Below are 17652 nucleotides of genomic sequence, written 5' to 3'. Positions count from 1 at the left end.
TCACTTTACAAATAACAAGCCTGTAATCTTCAAAAGTATTAAGATTAGGAAGGTCTGAGATCTGAGGAACTAATCATTCTGATAGAAGGGCACTGGAGCGACAAGGTAACTTTGTGCCATGCACAGTCTGGGTTGGATCTTCTGTTGTAAGAGACATTATTGGGTCAGCTGCAACGTTTGAATGGGGTGGATGGAGAAAGGGCATATGAGAGTCCCCAGTGCTCCTGCATACCTTTCCTATAAGATTGAAATTATTATAATGTACAATTAACAGACACTTGCTCCTTGGAAGAAATGCTATGACAAACCCAGACAGCATATTAAAAATCAGAGACATCACTTTGCTGTCAAGGTTTCATATCATCAAAGCTATGGTTTTTCTAGTAGTCATGTACAGATATGAAAGTTGGACCATAAAGAAGGCTGAGCACCAAAGAATTGATGCTTTCTAACTGGTTTGATCTCCAGGAGAAGACTCTGAGAGTCCCTTGGATGGCAAGGAGATCAAACCAGTCAATCCTAAAGGAAATCAACTCTGAAGATTCATTGGAAGTACTGATGCTGAAGCTGAAGCTCCAATACTTAGGCCACCTGATACAAAGAGCCGACTCACTGGGAAAGACCCTGGGTGCTGGAAAAGATTGAGGGTAGGAGGAAAAGGGGACAACAGAGGATTAGATGGTTGGATAGCATCACCAACTCAATGGACATGAGTTTGGGCAAACTCTGGGAGATAGTGAAAGACAGGGAAGCCTGGCCTGCTGCAGTCCATGAGGCTGCAAAGAGTCAGACACAACTTAGTGAGTGAACATCAACAAAGGAAAAAATGAAAAATAGGAGCATATGTTGTTAGACAGTTAATGCAGCCCACACTGAACCTCCCGTTGTTTTACTTTGACACCTATGTCATTTACCAATCCGTGATTCTAAAATACGTTTGTCTACTGAACTCAAGGAGAGATGTTTAACACATAGTTTAAAAAAGACCTTCACTGCTCATTGCTTAGAAGATACAACTGGGGACTTGCTACAGGTGGCTGTGTCCAGTGTCGTCCAATCAAAATATAATGCAAATCACATAAAAATTTTCAATGGATTAGCAGCTATATTAAAAAGATAAGATAAAATTGATGCAATTAATTTTAATAGTATATTTAACCTAATGAGTCCAAAATATTTTCATTGGATCATGTAATTAATATAAGAAAATCATTATCAAGACATTTTACATTATTTCACACCAAGTTTGAAATCCGGGGTGTACTTTACACCTAAAGCACATCTCAGAGTAGAGACTAATTTTTCACCAGAAATACTTGATTCTGTATTTAGCTTTGAATAATCTATAACTGAGAAAAATTCACATGCATAAGTTATTTCAAGCATACTTAAATTTTTTTCTAATAATTGAAGTATGAATTTTAACATTTAAATTAATTAAAATTAAATTAAATCTGAAAACAGTTTTTTATTTGCAAGAATCATATGCAGCTAGGAGCTACCATATTGGACAATGCACAGCTGCATAGGGGCATATAGGTCATCTGCTCTATTATACCCCTGTGAATGCAGTTGCTTATACTGTTCCCATGAAGATTTTGAGTGAAGCATGGTTTCACACAAGTGAAGGGATCGGAAGTCCTGGCTCCTAGTTATCTACCTTGAACTACTTTTGAGTGAGTGAGTGAATGAGTAAAAGTTGCTCAGTCATGTCTGATTCTTTGCAACCCCGTGGATTACACAGTTCATGGAGCTCTCCAGGCCAGAATACTGGAGTGGGTAGCCTTTCCCTTCTCCAGGGGATCTTCCCAACCCAGGGATCAAACCCAGCTCTCCTGCATTGAAGGCAGATTCTTTAACAGCTGAGCCACAAGGGAAGCCCTTTAAATCATGGCTGCAGCTGCCTAAAAGCTAGAATACAGGTGAATAAGTATGAAAGATACAAAGCAGAATGATGCTGCAAGTGAAAGTTCTTTCCAACTGAAAAACACTAAAAAAATAGTAATTGTTCAGGCCATTTTTATTATTAGAAGCCAGAACCAGTGGACAGACGCCATTGCCATCACAAAGACTTTGAACAAGTCAGTGAATTTTCTATTTTGACTTCCCCAGAATAATAATAAAAGGAAGCACTACCCACTTGCAACCAACCCTAACACACCTGCACTACAGAATGAATTAGAACATATTCCCAAAATGCCTGGCTCTCCTGAAAGGAAAAAAATGTTGCAAGTGAATTTATATTGATAATTGTTGCCAAGTAATGCAATTATGGGTACATCTTATTGTCTTTGTTATGAGTTTCTGTTTTTCCAAAGTTTCTACAAAACAATGCATGAGTTGTATAATCAGAAAAAAAAAAAAAAACTTTTCCTAGTTAGAAAAATTGAGTACAAGGCATCAAGAGAACTTCTGTCTCCATTTTTCTCATCACGTATCTATGTGAGACCCAAGTCTTAGCTGTTCTGACTTGAAAGCTTCAACCACCAATTAGAACAGCTGGACCGACAAACCTTCCATTTCCAACCATCTCAGCTCCTCACACTCGGTTGCTCCACTAATGTGAGGCGGAGCTGGGGTTTAGTGGAAACAAACAGAAACGATTCATCACACTCATTCACAAATGTCGCTCCTTCAGCTCTTAACTGGCTCCACCACCCTTGACATTTTGCCAACTCCCCAGCCTCATCAGGCTTGTTCAGTCCTCAGCCAGACAGACTGTGGGGATGGCCTTGGCAGCTCCTGGAACTCGGGTTGGTGATTCAGCAGTTCAGGGCTTTCTATCTCAGCCAATCCATCCTCATGCCCTGCCCTAATGAGCTGTCCAAAGGCTGAAACTGCCCTCCTGACATCACAGCTGGCATGGAAGACCTGGGGAGCAATTACCCATATGCTTTCTGTGCTCACTGTCCCCTGAAGTTTCAATGAAAGATGCTCCCAGTTCCTGGGTTTTGGTGTTTTGTTTTTTTTCATCCTGATGTAGAACCCTTTTCTCCCCAGTGAGACTATCCCATACTGTAGTTCAGACTGACCTTGTACCACACCAAGACACACCACGCACGTCGTGGTCTAAGCGAATGGCATCCTGCATTGTTGAAAGGAACACAACCTATGCGGTCAAGCCTTTTCAGGTCCTATATTTTCCCTTTGCCTTCAGAATGACAATTAAGCCTCCCTCTCTGTGACATGGCACAGTTGCACAGAAGTAGGGACCATATACAAGAAAACTCAAAGGGCAAAGGAAAAGAGAGATAAATTTGTCTGATCATGAAGGACAATGCTGGGTACCATCGATACACCCCAAGAGCAGAGTCCCCTGAGCTTGCCAGGATTAAAACATCTGAATCTATGGTGCAAATATAGAACATGGTGGAGGAGGGCCCAAAGAGTCACTTGCGTGGTTTATAGATTCAGTACTTCTCTGGAGGGCAGTTATCAGCAGTTAATGGGTCATACTTGCTACCACACTGTGGAGAGGGGATGGCAAGCACACTTCTTAAAATACTCATCTTCAAACTTTTGTTTGTTCAGTTTATCTCAGAGACACAGAACTATCACTCCTTAAATTGTCAGCACATAGCTCTCGAACCTACACACAAACAGCCCTGTGCCCCAGCCCACGGACATCATTAAGTTTGACTTCTGCAAACGTGCCCCAAGTTTGCAATCTCCAAACTGGAGAGACTTTTTAGTACCTGTGGCAACTACTTATTGAGTACTAACTGGGTGCCAGATGTTGTGTTCATTGCTTTACAGACACTGTCTCATTTGATCCGCAGGACAATAAATAGCATTGTGTTCTGTTATTTCCTTTTTATGGATGAGGAAATTTGGAGCTAAAGAGATCTAGTAATTTCTCAAGGTGTCAGCATCTTATGGCCAGGGTGGGCTGTCTAGCACCAGAGGACAGGTTGTAACCCCTCAGCCCCTTTCTCCCTCATGGCCCCTCTGCCTGACTTCTCTGTCCGCCTGTGCCTGAATTTCTGCCTCCCCTAGTTGTTCCTGCCTCTTCCTCCAAATCCAGCTTCCTGATCCCCTCACTTTCGGTCATCCTCCAACCATTCAGTGAAAAAAAAGTGGAAGTGTTAGTCACTCAGTCATGTCTGACTCTTTGCGACCCCATGGACTAAAGCCCGCCAGGTTCCTCCATCCATGGAATTCTCCAGGCAAGAATACTGGAATGGGTTGCTATCTCCTTCTCCAGGGGATCTTCCTGACCCAGGGATTGAAACAGGGTTCTTCTGCATTACAGGCAGATTCTTTACCATCTGAGCCACCAGGATCTATTCTAATTCTCAGCCCTGAAAATCAGCTTTCTTTAGGGAGTGGCAAAAAGGAAACAACAGGAAAAACAAAACAAAAACCTTAATGATACAGGTAGAAAAAAATCCCAGGAAGATGGCTACCACATTAGCAACTGATATTTGGAATTCTAATTTTAGTGTATGTGCTGCTGAAGTGAACACTGGGATTCTAGACTTGACAAAAGGCCCTTTGCTTCACAGAGGAACACCAGAGGCCAGGGTTGGTTACAAGGAGTCCGCTTATGTGGCCTGTTGCGGGGAGATCTGAGATTAGAATCAAGACAGGCCTTTGCCACTCAGCCCAGGGACCCTTCACTGCACCCCACCCTTCTGACAAACCTATGGTTTCAACAAACCCTCGAGGGACCCCATTATCCACACGGGACTTCCACATGCCTGTCCTTACATATTTGGATCCTAGCATAAGCCTTATCTCAGCAGCCCCACTCTTCCCTGCCAAAGCCTCTTCCTACCCTGCATTTCTCCCCTCCTTTTGTCTCAGGTGCTGAGTTTTCTCAGACCCTATCTTCTGTCTACCTGCGATTTGGGTTTTTCCAGGCTATTAGCCACTCCAGGGTCTAGGTAACATCTTTCTTCTTCTACAGGGTTGTTTTCAGCAGGATGTAAAGGCCATTAGTAAATCAATAAGCCTTTATTTAGAAAAGGGGGAGGGAAGGACCTGGAGTTTTTAATTCAGATCTAGCAACTCCTGGGGCATTATCAAGAGTATTCTAAAATTAGGCCTTTGAAAAGCATGAGGCTGCTACCGTTGGAACTTTATAGCTTCCTGCCCATAAACAGGAGCAGCTTGCTATGGGTGGGATCATTAGCTGAAAGCTCCCTCTCCCTGTGGTAGTTATGTCTTCCTCTAACTCGAACACCATATGTGTTATCTATTGCTGTGGGGCTCTTTGTTTCTTTTATTCTTGCCTCCTCTCTCTTCTCTCCACGCATCCCTTTCCTGGGCTCTGCATCTGTCCTTTTTCTTCTTTCCAGGAATTCTGCATTTCCATCTATCTAACACTCCAAATACTTCTGTCAGTGCATCAAGTCTCATTTTTCACTGTTGCCACACACAGCATACGTAAACAGATATCTTTCTGATATATTTACAAAGGTAATCCTCCAAAAGTCACCACATGCCCTAGGACACTTCTTGCTTCCCTTAAACCTTTTGGGGGCTCCTGTCATTGTTCTGTCCTTCCTCCTGTTCCCATCCCAATCTCTCCACACAGAAAACAAAGACACAGTCCTGCTGGCAGCTGTGCGAAGGGGAACAGAGTAGTGATGGCATGACCACACACTTTAAGGCCAATGCCGTGATGTCTAAAAGAGCACATTTAAGATTTAACCATATAACACTGGAATTCTGCATTTCCTTCCATCTAGCAAGTCTACATCTAGACAGTTATTTCAAAAATATGCAGAAAGATTCAGCTACCAAGATATTTATTGGTTGGCAATTGAAAGAGAGAAAGAGCCATTTATGTTTCCAAAGTATATTAATGATCTATTACTGTGTAGCAAATGATCAGAAAACTTAGTGGCTGAAAACAATTTTTTAAAAATTTACTATCTCATGCAATGTTTGTGGGTCAGGAATTTGGGTGGTTCTGGCTCTGGGTCTCTTGTGAGGCTGTAGTCATGATATCAGCTAAGGCTACAGGCATCTGAAGGCTTGACTGGGGATTCAGTCTCCGTGCCTAAGTAGCGTCATTTTCAAGGCTGGCAGCTTGGTTGATGCTGGCTGTGGTTGGAGGCCTCTGTTCCTTCTCATACAGACCTCTCCACAGGGAGACTGAGGATCCTCACAACGTGAGAGCCAGCTCTCCTCAGAGTGAATGATCCAAAAGAAAGCAAGGCACAAGCTGTAATGCCTTTTATGAGCTAGCCTGGCAAGTCACACCCCATCATCTCTGCTGTGTTTATTGTTCATGGAGACCAAGCCTGATACCCTGTGGGAGGGGGATGCACAAAAAGGGGGTGGACAGCAGAAATGAGAATCTCTGGAGGCTGTCTTGAAAGCTAGCTATCACATACGGGGAAGACTTCAACAAGAGAAGTACCCTCCAGGGATTGTTTGTACTGTGATTTTGAGAGAAGAACAGAGCTGCTCTGGCCCTGTTAATTCTAGACTTCCTGTTTGCCTGCAGGGGATGTGCATTATGCCTGTTCCATCCCAGGTGGCACTAGTGGTAAAGAATCTGCCTGCCAGTGCCGGAGACACCAGCGACATAGGTTCGATCCCTGGGTCAGGAGGATCCCCTGGAGTAGGAAGTGGAAACCCACTCCAGGATTCGTGCCTGGAAAATTCCATGGACAGAGGAACCTCATAGGCTACAGTCCACGGGGCTTCAAAGAGTGGGACATGACTGAGTGACTGAGCACATCTTCCAATAAGTTAGCAAGAGCAGGCTCTGCTTCTGTGGCATGGTGGTTAGTTTGGAGAGGTTGCAATGGGAAGGCTTGTGTTGTCTATTCCTGATTTGGTTCCAGATCTAGGCCACATTCTCTACAAACTCTTTCAGAAATAAAGCTGCTCTTTACCTGTGTCTTACTCCTAAATTAGACCCCAAATCTTGAGTGCTTTTGTGACCCCTTATATTCACAATTATGTCTTTTATTTTATACTGTCATTTTAATAATAGTGGAAAACTCAAAACAACCTAAATGTCAAATGATAGATATGCTTGAACAAATTATGGCTTATCCATACAATTCAGTAAAATGTGACCATTTAAAAGTGTACTCTGTAGGAATATTTAATGATATGGAAAATTGCACAGGATATATTAAGTGAAAAACATAAATTATAAGCCAGTATGCAGATTATTATTCTGTTAAAAAATAATGTGTACTTGTTTAAAAAAGAACTCCAAAGAGATAGATATATACCAAATATAGTTATTGGTTGGTAGGTTTCAGTTCAGTTCAGTTCACTCAGTCATGTCTGACTCTTTGTGACCCCATGGACTGCAGCACACCAGGCTTCCCTGTCCATCACCAACTCCTGGAGCTCACTCAAACTCATGTCCATTGAGTCGGTGATGCCATCCAACCATCTCATCCTCTGTTGTCCCCTTCTCCTGCCTTCAATCTTTCCCAGAATCAGGTGCTTTTCAAATGAGTCAGTTCTTTGCATCAGGTGACCAAAGTATTGGAATTTCAGCATCAGTCCTTCCAATGAATATTCAGGACTGATTTCCTTTAGGACAGACCTGTTGGATCTCCTTGCAGTCCAAGGGACTCTCAAGGGTCTTCTCCAACACCACAGTTCAAAAGCATCAATTCTTCAGCGCTCAGCTTTCTTTATAGTCCAACTCTCACATCCATACAAGACTACTGGAAAAACCATAGTTTTGACTAGACAGACCTTTGTTGGCAAAGTAATGCCTCTGCTTTTTAATATGCTGTCTAGGTTGGTCATAGCTTTCCTTCCAAGGAGCAAGTGTCTTTTAATTTCATGGCTGCAGTCACCATCTGCAGTGATTTTGGAGTCCCCCAAAATAAAGTCTGTCACTGTTTTCACCATATTTGCCATGAAGTGATGGGACCAGATGACATGATCTTCGTTTTCTGAATGTTGAGTTTTAAGCCAACTTTTTCACTCTCCTCTTTGATCAAGAGGCTCTTTAGGTCTTCTTTGCTTTCTGCCATAGGAGTAGTGTCATCTCCATATCTGAGGTTACTGATATTTCTCCTGGCAATCTTGATTCCAGTTTGTGCTTCTTCCAGTCCAGCATTTCTCAAGATGTACTCTACATATAAGTTAAATAAGCAGGGTGGCAATATACAGCCTTGACATACTCCTTTTCCTATTTGGAACCAGTCTGTTGTTCCATGTCCAGTTCTAACTGTTGCTTCTTGACCTGCATACAGATTCCTCAGGAAGCAGGTAAGGTGGTCTGGTATTCCCATCTCTTGAAGAATTTTCCACAGTTTGTTGTGATCCACACAGTCTAAGGCTTTGGCATAGTCAATAAAGGAGAAATATATGCTTTTCTGGAACTCTCTTGATTTTTCGATGATCCAACAAATGTTGGCAATTTGATCTCTGGTTCCTCTGCCTTTTCGAATCCAGCTTGAACATCTGTAAGTTTACGGTTCACTTATTGCTGAAGCCTGGCTTGGAGAATTTTGAGCATTACTTTATTAGTGTGTGAGATGAGTACAATTGTATCATAGTTTGAACATTCTTTGGCATTGCCTTTCTTTGGGATTGGAATGAAAACTGACCTTTTCCAGTCCTGTGGCCACTGCTGAGTTTTCCAAATTTGCTGGCATATTGAGTGCAACACTTTAACAGCATCATCTTTGAGGATTTGAAACAGCTCAACTGGAATTCCATCACCTCCACTAGCTTTGTAGTGATGCTTTCTAAGGCCCACTTGACTTCACATTCCAGGATGTCTGGCTCTAGGTGAGTGACCACAGCATCGTGATTATCTGGGTCATGAAGATCTTTTTTGTATAGTTATTCTGTGTATTCTTGCCATCTCTTAATATCTTCTGCTTCTGTGTGGTCCATACTATTTCTGTCCTTTATTGTGCCCTTCTTTGCATGAAAAGTTCCCTTAGTAGCTCTAATTTTCTTGATGAGATCTCTAGTCTTTCCCATTCTGTTGTTTTCCTCTATTTCTTTGCATTGATCACTGAGGAAGGCTTTCTTAATTCTCCTTGCTATTCTTTGGAACTCAGATCTGAATGTTTGTCACTCTCTTTTTCCTTCCTATGGTGGACGCACTCTAAGGTGGCCCCCGAGGAGTCATACTCTTATGTCACTCCCTCCCCTTGAGTACAGGGAGGATCTGTAATTTATTTCTAACCAGTAGAATGCAGCAAAGAGAACAGGCTGTCATTCTCATGATTACAGTGTATTATGTAAGACTCCACATTAGCAGAGAGAAGAGATTCTTCTGCAGCTTTGAAGAAGAAAACAACCATATCCTGAACTGCCTCTGCAGGACCATGGGGCAGGGATCGGAGGGCAGCCTCCAGCTGACAGCCAGTAAGAAACTAGGGTCTTCAGACCTGTAACTGCCAGGAAATACATTCTGTTATCACACTGAAAGCACTTGGAAGTGGATTCTTTCCTACCTGAGCTTCTAGGTAACAATGTAGCCAGATCAACAACACCCTGACTGTAGACTTGGGAGACCCTAAGCAGAGAATCTGGCTAAGTCATGCTCAGATTCCCAACCTGTGCAAACTGTGGAATTATTAATGTGAGTTTGTTTAAGTCACTAGATTTGGGGTAATTTGTTATGCAGCTCCTTACTCTCAACCCCCAAACATATCAATCATTCCATGGCTTCCCATCACTCTTTAGATATATGTTTAAGAAATTATTAAAACAACCTGGGAAGCTATGAAAGACCTGGCCTCACCCACATCTCCAGCCTCATATGTTCTATCCTGCTCCATACACCCACCATGCAGACCTTCTTTAGGACCCCAGACCCGTCCAATGTCCTTCAACCAGGGGGCATTTGTACCTCATGTTGCCTCTACCTCGAAGGCTCTGTTCTAATTCTTAGTCAATTCACTTCCTTAAGGAAGCCTTCCTTAAATCTCCCTATCAGGATCAAATTCCTAATTATAGCCTCCTGCAGCATCATGTCTCTTTTGCTCATAGCACTTACGAACTATGACTTTACATAACTGTTTGCATCATTGTTTCATCAAGGTCTGTCCCCCCAGTTAGTCTGTAAGTTCCATGAAGGCTAGTGTGACTCCTTTGGGCTCATCATTTTTCTCCAGTACTTAGCATATTAACTAATACATAATAGGCACTTAAATGTTCCCTGAATGAATGGACATAAATTGGATGTGACTTTTGTTTAGAGCACTGGCTCTAATTTCATCTCAATGCATCCTGATTAGATCAAAGTTTATAAGACTGACCTTCATTCCAGATTCAAGCGTGGGAGTTCTAGACATGCCATAGGCTTTGGGGAAAACTAACTACAACCAGACAAAGAGCCAATAATTTTTACTCTTCAAGCAAACTATTTTTAATGACAACCAACTGCACATAAGGTAATGTGTTAGTTATCATGGGGGCTGCCAAGAGGTACAATGCAATGCAAAGTCTCTGACTTCCTATAACAGGGAAGAAAACTGTTTTAGGTTCTCAGAAGAAAACTGAAGACATATTACACCTTCTCTTTTATTAAAGAAATAGTCCCTTAGATCTGATGGATTAAGCTGAAAGACTCCTGTTTATGCTGATCCTAATTAAATGAGGGACAAGTTAGGAGAAAATAATCTGAAAGTACAGATATATCATCATAAATTTAGGCTTCTAGAACTCTTGAATATCTAAGTTCTATTCAACACCTACGTTATACACTATGAGGCACAACAAATATTTTTGTAGCTTATATTTATCCCATAAAATACCTACTAATTGTTAAATGCAAAGTACTAATCAACTACTTCCTTAATTTGCACTCTAATAGGCAAGGGTACACTCAGCAAGCATATCAACAAATACACACACAACGGATCAGGTAATAACAATTATATGCAGACTAAAGCAGGACAAGGGGATAGGGAACACCAGTGAGGGTTGCTGTTTTATATAGAGAAAGTTTTTTGTTTTTTTTTTTTTAATCTCTGCTGGTCTCATGCTGTACAAAGTTTGCCCTGAAAAAGTCATGAAAGGGACTTCTCTAGTGGTGCAGTGGTTAGGAATCCATGCTTCCAATGCAGGGGGCATGGATTGGATCCCTGGTCAGGGTACTAAGATCCCACATGCCACCTGGCATGGCCAAAAAAATCACTGCAGATGGTGACTGCAGCCATGAAATTAAAATGTGCTTGCTCCTTGGAAGAAAAGCTATGAATAACCTAGACAGTGTATTCAAAAGCAGAGACATCACTTTGCCAACAAAGGTCCATCTAGTCAAGGCTATGGTTTTACTAGTAGTCATGTACAGATGTGAGGGTTAGACCATAAGGAAGGCTGAGAACTGAAGAATTGATGCTTTCGAACTGTGGTGTTGGAGAAGACTCTTGAGAGTCCCTTGGACAGCAAGCAGATCAAACCAGCCAGTTCTAAAGGAAATCAACCCTGAATCATTGGACTGATGCTGAAGCTCCGATACTTTGGCCCACCTGATGCAAAGAGCCAACTCAATGGAAAAGACCCTGATGCTGGGAAAGATTGAGGGCAGGAGGAGAAGGGGATATCAGAGGATGAGATGCCTGGATGGCATCATCGATTCAATAGACATGAGTTTGAGCAAACTCCAGGAGATAGTGAAGGACAGGGAAGCCTGTTATGCTGCAGTCCATGGGGTCACAAAGAGTCAGACACAACTGAGTGGCTGAACAACAACAACAAGTTGAGTAATAGGGTATTTGAACAAAGATTCAAAGCAAGCGAGGGCATTTGAGGATAAAAGCATGCCAGGCCCAGGTAACAGTGAGAGCAGCAGGAGCTCTCTTTGGCAGCTAGGGGAACAGCAAAGAGGCCAGAGGGGCTATAGCACAGAGAGGGGATGAGAAAGTAGGAGAACGCAAGGTCAGAGAGGCAACAGCCAACTAGATCGTGTAGACTCTGTAAGGACTCGAGCTGAAATCTGAGTATAACATTCTGTTTACCAGTCTTGTTCCAGCTGCTCTATAGAGAGTAACTTCTAGGATGCCCTTGGTGGAGCAGAGACCTGTTCAGAGGTCAGGACAATTGGCCAGGCAAAAGATGATTACAGCTGTGGATATGGTGAAAAACGGTCAGATCTTCTCCATATCTCACATGTGGAGCCATTGGTATGCACTGATACATTGATTGGTTTGAGAGAATAAGGAAAAAAAGGAATCTGGCCATGTTCTAGGATTCAGTGCATTAAAAAAAATAAAGTATCCTTAAGTCTCTTTCTTACTCTGCTTTCATGCAACAACATCAACAAAACAATCTTGGGACATGCCTGCATCCCAAATTTCTCAATCTCGACAAAAATTTAAGAATCAGAATGCTAAGAAGCACTTTTTACCCTGAAAATGCTGTCATTTTTGTATCTCCCCAAAGAAAGATGAGGGAAAGGGCTTCAGCTGGAGTGTGATGGAGAGCTGATGAATACAAGGAAACCAGATCAAACGCTGTGAGCAATGATCTGTGGGGCTGAATCCTTAAAAGCCCTCATTCCAGTCTGTCTGGGACATCCAGGCAAGGGGTGGTAGCCCTCCAATCTCCTCTCACCTCTGTTGACTTGGGCTTTGGAGGAGCTGACAACAGTCCTTCTCTCTCCTGGTCTCATGCTGTGCAAATTTGCTCTTTAAGAGGCAAACAGAAAAGTGCTCCCACGCACGTGACCAAAGTTGGGAGCAGAAACCACCGCCCTGCTGTTAACAGGCCATTGATTTTCCTCACGCTTCTTCCTCCTGTCTCTGAGAGAACGATCACGCTGCCAAGACTAAAAGTTTATGACTTCAACAATACAGTAAGCATGAAAGATCTTTATATACACTTACTTATACCCCCCGTCCCTATCTTACAATAAGAAAAATATCTAAGGGTGTTTTTTTTTTCTTTCCTAAAATATTACCTCAGGACCAAAACTAGGATACCCCGTTCATGTGAATCTAGGTGTGAATGAAATGTGTTTGTACACCTATGAGTGTGCATTTCTTTTAGGATTAAGAAAGGGGATATCAGATGAGAAATGACAGAGAAGAAAATAAAAACTAACCATGACTTTTCTTTTGACTCAGAAACCTTCTAACTCACCGATTTCAAGGGTGTTTCACAGGGCTCATCTGGCTCTCCCAGTACTGTGCTGACGTTGCTCCCCTTGTGAACACATGTTCTTTCAAACTTCAGCTCTTAAGTGGCTGTGTGAGCACATGTGACCTGGCAAGAAGGCTGGGGGGACCCCGGGGAGGACGAGTCTGCTTCCCTGGGGTCATGGACTCTTCCGGCGTCCCTTCTCTGAACTCCTTCTAGGCTCCCACGCTTTCCTCACCAGGCTTTATACAGGGTAGGTCCCCGCCTGTCATTCTTAGAGGACTTTTCTGCTCAGTTCCAAGGCTGTTCAACTCCCACAGTCTTCACTGATACCCCTTCAGCCACGTCACCCCAATTTACGCCTCGAGCCAAGCTCTCACACCTGAGCTCTAGAACCACATGGACGTCTCTGCATGTGATCATTATTAGGTTTGTTAAAAAATTAATTAGGGACTGCATGCTCATTGCAACAAGTATAATGCAGAGATATGAGGAAATAGTCATTATTTTTCCTTCCCTCTCCAATTTCTCTAGTCTGAACAAGAAATATGAACAACTTACTGTGTGCATCTTTAAGCAACTTTCTCCCATCCATATTCATATAAATCAATATGTAGATCTGTTTATATGTTACACACATATATGTTTATATATACATTTCCTATAGGCATCTTAATCTCAGTTTATCTTATATTTAAACTTTAGACCCAAATTTCTATGACTTTATGCTTGCTTTGCTTTGAACCTGGAGTGAGACAGGATTTTCCTAATGCATCAATCTACCCCTCAAATCACCATATACCTATCCATACACTTCTCTCCTGATAGTGTCCTAAAATGCAAATCTGATCTACTTAAACTCAGTGGTTCATCATTGTTCCTATGAAAAAGTGGAAACACATTTCCCTTACATACAAGGGCCTTCAGTATCTGACCTCAGTCCCTCAAGCCTTAGTTTTCATCACACATCATTCTCCATCCTGGGCCCCTTGTCCAACACCTTCTCTCCCCTCCTATTCCTGTATGCTTTGGGAAATTTCAGGCTTTCTCTTATTTTTGCTCCTTCCCATACAATGTTCCCTCTTCCTGGGTGGAAGTATGACAGAATATCATAAGGTGGGTGGTTTAAAGAGCAGAAATTTTATAAACAGTGCTGCGATGAACACTGGGGTACACGTGTCTCTTTCCCTTCTGGTTTCCTCAGTGTGTATGCCCAGCAGTGGGATTGCTGGATCATAAGGCAGTTCTACTTCCAGTTTTTTAAGGAATCTCCACACTGTTCTCCATAGTGGCTGTACTAGGTTGCATTCCCACCAACAGTGTAAGAGGGTTCCCTTTTCTCCACACCCTCTCCAGCATTTATTATTTGTAGACTTTTGGATCGCAGCCATTCTGACTGGTGTGAAATGGTACCTCATAGTGGTTTTGATTTGCATTTCTCTGATAATGAGTGATGTTGAGCATCTTTTCATGTGTTTGTTAGCCATCTGTATGTCTTCTTTGGAGAAATGTCTATTTAGTTCTTTGGCCCATTTTTTGATTGGGTCGTTTATTTTTCTGGAGTTGAGCTGTAGGAGTTGCTTGTATATTTTTGAGATTAGTTGTTTGTCGGTTGCTTCATTTGCTATTATTTTCTCCCATTCTGAAGGCTGTCTTTTCACCTTGCTAATAGTTTCCTTTGATGTGCAGAAGCTTTTAAGGTTAATTAGGTCCCATTTGTAGATGTCCATCAGCAGATGAATGGATAAGAAAGCCGTGGTACATATACACAATGGAGTATTACTCAGCCATTAAAAAGAATACATTTGAATCAGTTCTAATGAGGTGGATGAAACTGGAGCCTATTATACAGAGTGAAGTAAGCCAGAAGGAAAAACATAAATACAGTATACTAACGCATATATATGGAATTTAGAAAGATGGTAACAATAACTCTGTATATGAGACAGCAAGAGAGACACTGATGTATAGAACAGTCTTATGGACTCTGTGGGAGAGGGAGAGGGTGGGAAGATTTGGGAGAATGGCATTGAAACATGTAAAATACCATGTAGGAAACGAGTTGCCAGTCCAGGTTCGATGCACGATGCTGGATGCTTGGGGCTGGTGCACTGGACGGCCCAGAGGGTTGGTATGGGGAGGGAGGAGGGAGGAGGGTTCGGGATGGGGAACACATGTATACCTGTGGCGGATTCATTTTGATATTTGGCAAAACTAATACAATTATGTAAAGATTAAAAATAAAATAAAATTAGGAAAAAAAAAGAACAGAAATTTTAAATCTAAGATCAGAGTATCAGCATGGCTGGGTTCTGTTGAGAGGCCCCTTCCTGGCTGGCAGATGCCATCTTCTTTCTGTGTCCTCACACAGGGCAGAGAGAGGTTGGGGAGGGAGAGAAGGGAGAGAGGGAGGGAAGGAAGGAGAAGGGAGATTTTTGTCTCTTCTTATAAGGCCACAGTCCTATGATATTAGAGCTCCACCCTATGATTTCATTTACTCTTAACGTCCTCCTAAAGATGCGAAGAACCGACTCATTGGAAAAGACCCTGATGCTGGGAAGGATTGAAGGCAGGAGGAGAAGGGGGCGACAGAGGATGAGATGGTTGGATAGCATGACTGACGCGATGGACGTGAGTTTAAGTAAGCTCTGGGAGTTGGTGATGGACAGGGAGGCCTGGCGTGCTACAGTCCAGTCAGACACAACTGAGCGACTGCACTGAACTGAAAGATGCTCTCTCCAGATATATTCACGTTAGGGGTTAAGATCTCAATGCATGAATTTGGGGAGGACACAATTCAGTCCACAGTAGGACTGAGGATTTTGCTTTCAGCACGGAAGTTAAGAGTGGGGACCCTGTGCCAGGCCACCTGGCTTTGAATCCTTCTGCCATTTAGTCTCTGAGTGACTCTGAGCAGGTTATTTAATCTGTATCTTAGTTTCCCTATGGCCGCAGTTTTCCAGAATGTAAGTGCATCAGAATCAGCTGGAGGGCTTATTAAAACACAAGTTACTGAAGCACACCCAGAGAACAGACCAGTGAATAGGTTGGGGTGGAAGGGGACTGAGAGCTTGCATTTCTTTCGAGGTCCATAGAGATGCTCTGCTGCTGCTGTTGGAGGCACTGCATCTAGAAAAACCACTTCCCTATAATAAAATGAGGCAAATATTAGCACCTACCTCCTAAGTTTGTCATCAGAATGATTGTGTGTGTGAAAGTCACTCAGTCATGTCCAACTCTCTGCAACCCCATGGACTATAGCCTGCCAGGCTCCTCTGTTCATGGAATTTTCCAGGAAAGAATACTGGAGTGGGTAGCCATTCCCTTCTCCAAGGGGTATCTTCCTAACCCAGGGGTTGAACCCAGGTCTCCTGCATTGCAGGCAGATTACTAAGGGAGGTGGCAGGTGGATGTACCAGGGGGTACTCAGAGGGATCCCTGGCTCTCAAGAAGGCGGCTCTGGGAGCCCAGGTCTATGGCTTGAGGCCAGGAAGCCTTGAACATGGGCCTGTTTGGTCTGGATGCATGTCCTCCCCAGGAGATGCCCCCGCTCCCACAATGTTCTCCAGGTCTGTCCATGAGATCCAGTAAGGCTGGTCCCCCACAGAGCAGGGATCGAGTGCCTGCACACATGTGGCCTTGGAGATGTGTGCAGAACTGGCATTCTGAGGCACCAGAGAAGCCCAAACATAAGTTGTTCAAAGCAGTGACTGGTTATGCTAATTGCCCAATGAATGCTAGTTATAATTATTCTGTCTGGCAAAATTGTACGTTTTTCATCACTCAGTTTCTGCTTCACACTTGCGGAAAAGCTTTCCTGATATTTCCTAGTAGAATATGCAGTCTTACACCTGTAGCCTCCCAACCTCATTATAGAACTTATCACTGCTGCTGCTAAGTCACTTCAGTCGTGTCTGACTCTGTGCGACCCCATAGACAGCAGCTCACCAGGCTCCCCCATCCCTGGGATTCTCCAGGCAAGAACATGGAGTGGGTTGCCATTTCCTTCTCCAATGCATGAAAGTGAAAAGTGAAAGTGAAGTCGCTCAGTCGTGTCCGACTCTTAGCGACCCCATGGACTGCAGCCCACCAGGCTCCTCCGTCCATGTGATTTTCCAGGCAAGAGTACTGGAGTGGGGTGCCATTGCCTTCTCCGGAACTTATCACATGGAATCGTAACTATTTACAACTTACACAAAAGCCTACGTCTTCCACAGACTGAACTGCTTAAGGATAGGAATTTTGTATTATTTACCTTTGATTTCCCAGAATATGTGTGACACAGACCAGCTGCCCAGTGAATATATTTTTATTGAAGAAATTGATGCAGAGTCCCGTGCATTTGTGATAATCTATGCAGGGTTGCCTGGACTCCGTAAGAACAGCTGTCTGGTTATCATTTAGGTTTTCCCCTCAATTCTAACACAGGAGACTTCCTCTTTTGACAGGGGTTCTCAATTATGGCAACATATTAGAAGCACCTTTTATACCACGGTGCTACTTGAGCCCCTCCCCAGACGAAGCAGTGCAGAATCTCTGGGTGGAGGCCCTGGGCACCGGTAAAGCGTCAGAGTTCATCAGGTGATTCTAATGAATAGCCTGAGTTGGAAACAAACAAGC

General features: G+C 43.1%; 1 protein-coding gene across 1 annotated transcript in view; it reads right to left on the bottom strand.

The window, feature by feature from the left end:
- The window catches only part of BRINP2 (BMP/retinoic acid inducible neural specific 2), a 143071-nt gene that overhangs the window by 92772 nt on the left and 32647 nt on the right, over nucleotides 1–17652 (bottom strand). The gene's annotated exons all lie outside the window — the stretch shown is intronic.

The sequence above is a fragment of the Bos indicus x Bos taurus genome, chromosome 16 (assembly GCF_003369695.1).
Source record: "Bos indicus x Bos taurus breed Angus x Brahman F1 hybrid chromosome 16, Bos_hybrid_MaternalHap_v2.0, whole genome shotgun sequence".
NCBI classification, from domain to species: Eukaryota; Metazoa; Chordata; class Mammalia; order Artiodactyla; family Bovidae; genus Bos; species Bos indicus x Bos taurus.
This window is presented reverse-complemented; position numbering and strand designations above follow the sequence as displayed.